Source organism: Nothoprocta perdicaria, unplaced genomic scaffold (assembly GCF_003342845.1).
Source record: "Nothoprocta perdicaria isolate Ctin4 unplaced genomic scaffold, notPer1 scaffold_355, whole genome shotgun sequence".
Taxonomy (NCBI): domain Eukaryota; kingdom Metazoa; phylum Chordata; class Aves; order Tinamiformes; family Tinamidae; genus Nothoprocta; species Nothoprocta perdicaria.
In genome coordinates, this window is record NW_020455594.1 from 359,241 (window position 1) to 365,429 (window position 6,189).

The window sequence follows — 6,189 nt, forward strand, 5'->3', positions numbered from 1 at the left end:
CCGCCGCCGCGCCTCGGGCCCGGCACGGCGCGGCCCCGCGCCCCCCGCCCCCGGAATGTCCCGCGGGGGCGCGCGCTGGCGCAAGTCACGCCCCCGATGGAAAGCCACGCCCCCTTAAAAGGGCAAYGGCGCCGCGGGGTAGGACTCACCCGCGGCCGTAGCTCCGCGCGAACGGAGGTAGCTTGGTAGGAGCAGCAAGTCCTCAAATGCACCCTAAAATAAATAAATTAAAAAACGAGTTAAAAATGAATAGCAGCAGGCAGATGGCCTGGAGCGGATGTCCTCCCCGGCTGGGTTTGCACAGCTCGGGTGGCCGCAACGGCAGCACTGCCCCGGCAGAGGCTTTGCCACCTCGGGCAGCTGTGGGYGCCGATTTGCAGCTGGAGGTGCCGCAAGCAGGGAGGGCACCTGGCCGGGCACCTTCTCCATGTCCTCAGTTCTGTCTCTTTGCAGTAACGAGGACTTGGTGTTTCCTGCCTCTGCTTTTCTGCATCACCACTTGCTACCTTATCTTTTGCCCCCCTTTGTACCCTTGGGAGCTTCACGGGAACCTGGCACCAAAACAACCCGCACGAATGGTCCCACCTTGAGCCACTTGGCACCCGCTGCCCTCCCCTGGAGAGGAACACTGGCTGCTGTTCAGAGAGATGCTCCCCGTGTGGCCCCCCGTTTCTCAGGCAAGATCAGAGGACTGTTTGTTTGCACAGCTTTGCTGCTCCACTTCTGCCCACCGAGATCAAGCAGTCACTGCCCTTTTCTGAATGCCCCTTACTAAAATGCTGCAATGGCAGCCTGGGAAGGCGAACGTGCTCCAGGAATGCTATGCGAGGTGACTTTGAAACACGTCAGAGGAGAGTCTAGGGCAATTTCAGTGAGCTCTAATGCTCAGGGAGAGTCAAGGCCCCCAGGAGCCATCAGTCTTTAACTGATTTAAAATGCATTTGAGGCATTTCCGGTCATTAAGCTTCCCTGCACTTTAGTCTTTGGAGTGGGATGGGGTGGGTGTGTAGGAGGAAGCAGAGGCTGGGAATGGAGCATGCTGGAATACCCTTGGGTGCAAGCAACTAACTAAAAATTTTGCCAAAGTGACTGTTTACTTTTCAGTGCTTTGCACCTTCTCTTTTAACTTGGCATTATCTGCATTCCAGCTTCCTGCTGAATCACGGATTTCAGTGTGACTCACCCATTCAAAAGCCTTCAGGAAAGACCTGGGAGGTGGTGGGAAGGAAGATGATTTTCCAAACTGGATTTGGATACAGTTACACCAACACTCTTCCCCCTAATATCTTCCACTGCYGCTTTTATCAGTGCAGTTCCCAGGGGTGTTTTACTGCCAAGCTGCCACTGTTTAAAACAGGTTTAAACACCACAGCGACTGAAGGCCAAGTGCCTGGACTACACTGAAGCTGCAAACTAGTTGATCATTAGGCTAGAAACTAAACTATAATTATACTATACATACAGCATATACATACACACACACACAGAGTAATTTCTATAGAACTATACCATACAGAACTATATAAGACTATAAACTGAAGCAATTGAAGATACACCATATTTCTTACATGTATGCCATTCAGTATCTAATAATGACTTAAGTCTCAAGTGGGTTTAAGATCTATTAAGGCATGGACTTCAGGTCTGCTACTTCCAAGACCACTACTAACCCACTTAAGCATCTTAAAAGAAAGAATAAAGCTGCCCCCTTCCTTATAACTGTAATCATTTGACAATTGAGATATTATTCATATTTTAATCACCTCAAAACTTGCACATCATTTGGTTTCTAACTGTGCCTYTTCTATTTTCACATTTTCCTTGTCACATCTCAGAAAAAAAGATTTCAGCTCTTTTATCCTAAATTTTAAGGCTAGCAGATGATTCTGCCTATCCATAGGAAACCACTTTCAGAGTATTGACACATTATTATAAAAATTGACTTTTTTGTCATAATTTGCCAGGAAAACTGCTTGATGTTTATTAATCATTTTATGTTTTGAACCACATTTATTGTTCTTATAGTATTTATCAACTTCAAAATAGTTTTTCAAACATCAGCTTTTATGCACAAAACATGTAGGAGGCAGAACCTGAAGGACGTTTTACTAACCTGTTCTTAAAGGAGAGTAGTGGCCATCACATTGTATTTCTACTGGAGAATGTACAGGAACATAAATTCAGAATGAGGAAGCAGCTAAGGACTCCCTAGAGAATGCATACAGGAGTTATCACTATCCATTTTCGAAAACCTGGAAGAAACATAAGTAGGATCAATCCCTTTTATTTCAGATTTTACTGATCTGCTTCTTGACGGAGCCAATATTAAACAGTCCACATACTACCATCATCCTGTATGACTAAATGACTTCRTCTGTTAAAGAGGCAGATGAGGTCTAGCTTATTTTTYATATAGATATATATATAGGTCTTTTCATCGAAAAGTAATTGAAATTTTCCCCAATTAATAAGTTGCTCTTTGCCAGACAACCTATTCTAAAGTGTAGAAATGCTTTAATTTGTGTTAAAGGTCTTGGGTCTGAAAAAAGTGTCAAACTTAGAGGACTCATGTTGCAAGCTTTTTTGCCTTCAAAAGTAGATCTTCATACTACTTTTGTGAGGTAGGAAAGACTTTTCCTTGTTTTACCAATTGTAAAAAATCCAGTACTTCAGTTAAGAAATTCAAACAGACTAAATTGAAAGCACATTCTGACCAAAAGGCTTGGGAAAATTACATACTTGCTCATTAGACTGGTACTTTCCCATTCCTAATTCTAATTTTTAAATAATCTTCTCTCAGATATTTTCGTATCTCTATCCATATCTCTGTACTGCTTAGAGGTATCAGCTCTGTCAAATACGGTCAAAGTCTAAGTTCTGATTTACTGCCAGTGATAATAAGATAGCTATCACCACAAGATACCCTGGTATCTTTTGAGGTTCAGGAATGCTTACAAAAGAAGCTTGCCTTTGTGTAAAGCCAAATCTGCTTTTATGGTAGAAGCATCTCCAGAGGTATGCTTAGAAAACAGAAAACTCTACTCAATAGACATAAATTGAGTATGAGAATCAAAGGAAAATACTGACATCCTAATACTAACTATATTCTGAGAAAGCTGTAATACAGCATATGGCTAAAAGATAGATGAAAAATGACCACAAGTTGATTGGTCTCTTCTAGTAGTGATAACTACCTTTCCTGCAGCAAGAGTGAGTTTAAGATAGCACCATACATATTTCTGACTGAATTTGTGCTACTGTGCTATTTAAAAATGAAACAGTTGATGATACTGCTACACACTTCTTTGGTCTGATATGGTACCAAAGATCAGCCAAGGTCCAGATATCACTATGGTTTTCATTTTGTCATGCCACAAGCAATGCAGAAAACAATTTCTCATAAGTTAATTGCTGCCAGCAAATCTATGCAATTCTCAATCCCCTTCTGTCAGCAGATTGTTGCTAAGAAGGACTTTGGGAGACAGAGGAATAAAACAAAATTATTTCATGCAGGGCCATATCTAAAGCCCATCAAAACTGCAGCACAGGAAACCTGATAACAATAAGAGATCCATATACATCCCAAGGGTCCAAAAAGGGAAGACTTGAGACTGTCCTGGCACATGACTTTTGGCCTCTTCAGCTGGTTTCCTAGCCATGTAGATTGACCTGCTTATGCTTAAGTAGGACATGGACTGCTTATCCAGCTGCAAGTATTGGAATAATCTTCTCCTAGCAAGAAATTTTTTGACTCCATTCCACAGCAAGGTAGTGGCCCACTTGTTATGAACACAAGCAAAGCATGAATCAAATCTCAGTTTACTTCCATCTAATAAGTGTTACAGCTAATATTCAATCCCTCATGCTGTTATCTGTAAGGAAAACCTGTGTACATAGACACAAAAGGTTATCTTTTGTACTGTAGACAGAAATCTTGCTCTCGGTGCTCTCTTTCTGAAASTGCTACATTCCACGGCACCGCTGCAAGATGACAAAAGGCCAAAATAGTCCATTAAAATACAGGATGTTGTGACAGGTTAATCATAACATTAAACAGAAAGATTTAATTATGTCTCAATAAACAAGTATCATATATCAATCACACAGAATACTCTGCAGCTGTAACTCACTGGTACAGCAACTTGAAGTCGACACTAAATAAATGGTTATAGTGTAACAACATCCTACAAAATAAAATAAAAAGCTGATTGAGAAAAGATTCAACTTATTCTATGAAAAAGGTATATTTTCTTCTTTTGAAATAAGTGCACATATTATATAAAAATCAGCCAGTTTCCATAGTAAGACTGTATATCAGACTATCATGATGTGCACAGCACATGCTTTTACAAAGGCTTGTAAATTACCCTATTGTCAGTAGATTTTGTTACCTCTGATACTACCTATTTGCTTCTATTCATCTATTTGCTTCTCAGAAAGAGTATTCATGTTTTAATGATGAAATAGCCTCTGTGTTAAAATTAATCTAGACACTCTAAAGACTAGTACAAAGAACATGGATATTTTACAAATCTATTGCTGCATCTCTCCTGCTAAGAATAKGGCTGCATTTCCAAAGGAAAGTCTGATTGCCACTGCTCTCCCCTTATCTTTAGTTTCTGAAGCAAAGTGAAAAAAAGAAAGGAAAGGAAATGAAAGTGGTGCTGAGCTGATGCCCTTATGACAGAATCCCAGGAAACAGTGAGTCATGGAAATTGCTCTGGTTCAAAAACAGCCTACCTGATGACTGCATTTGAGAGAAGARGGGACAAAGCAGAACAAAAGGGAAATAAGGAAGCAGGAAGCCCTATRGAGCAGATAGGGTTTGGGGAGCAAAAGATTAGAATAAGTGTAAAAAGAGGGTAAGAACGTTAAAGAGAAATAGGTAGGAATAGAAGATATTGCCACAAGTCCCACTTCGTGGAGCAATGGCTCATATATCCAAATGTGGGAGGCTCACAAGAACAGTGGAAAAAAAAACCCTCATACAAAGAAAAAAAAAACAGCTTAAAGTTACTGGTTTAGACTATATTAATACAYTAAAGCTTCTAGCAAATTGGTACTTCTTAGCTAATGATTTAGCAACACTTTAAAGTATGTATGTAGGACTTCCCTTAAGTCTTCCCCTTGTATTCTAGGCTGTCATTTACAAGCTAGTTAATTCTAATAAAGAGATTCTGAAACAGAGGTATCTATTACAGAGAACTCAAAATCACTTGATGCTCTTGCCTGCAATTTTATCTTTAACATATACATTTATAAGTCCCTTTCACGGATCGAGTTATATTTCATTCAGGACATGTGCACTGACCTAATAAAGACCAGAATTAAATCTCCTACCTCCATAAATATATGTGCCGTGTGYTCTTTTTCATCTCTTCAGCTACTGAAACCTTTGAGCCTGTCGAAGCATTGTAGCATATTCCCTGTAAACACATTTCATTTCTGACAGAGAAAAGAGTATTCTTATATGAGATRGAGTAAGAGAACCATGTCTTTAAAAGCACCATTTGAAAAAAAAAAAATGATATGCTCTTTTCACTTAGATCTTTTAGTTCATACAAAAGGATAAGACTTTAAGTGTTGTTAGTAAAGTATGAAAAGCCATGATACAATTTTACAGAATTGTGTGGTTCCATATTCTCAGGATTTACAACTAAAAAGTCAGGAAAACTAAAAGTCAGGAAAACCTCTGTCACTGCCAACTCCAAGTTCAACCTGGAACCTGAGAAAGATTACATTCTTTCCTTCTCTAATAATTCTGGAGTTAATATCTAATACTAATTGAGCTGAAGCAGATTCCAGATAATTACCTTAACTTCACAATACTTCCAGGAGTCAACAGTAGTAAAAACACCTTGGTCAATAAATTCTTATGACTGGAAACTCCCACAAAAAACAGAATGGATCATCTGATGCACAAACAGCCTGAAAGGGAGGAAGRGCTGTTTGTAGCTAGAATTTTAATCTCAATGAAACAAGTAAATTTTCAGATAACCACTCCTAAACTTAGAATCATTATTCAGCCTTTCAGATGGATAAAGTACCTGTCCATGCTGTACTCAGATAACCTGGGGATAATGAAATGATAATCAGAAGATAGCTTGGGTGCTTTTTCAGAAGCAGGTGCARGTCTTCAAACACTTACTGCCCTGAATTGTATTAGTTACATCAAGCTTCAAGACAAAA

At 39.9% G+C, this 6,189-nt stretch overlaps 1 long non-coding RNA gene across 1 annotated transcript; it reads right to left on the bottom strand.

The window, feature by feature from the left end:
• Positions 1 to 3,919: 3,919 nt before the first annotated feature.
• On the bottom strand, positions 3,920 to 5,908 carry LOC112951540. The gene is made up of 3 exons (XR_003250233.1): positions 5,814 to 5,908; positions 5,341 to 5,445; positions 3,920 to 3,981 (listed from the first exon to the last, which is right to left on the bottom strand). It is a non-coding gene; the product is annotated as an uncharacterized LOC112951540 (long non-coding RNA).
• Positions 5,909 to 6,189: the final 281 nt, after the last annotated feature.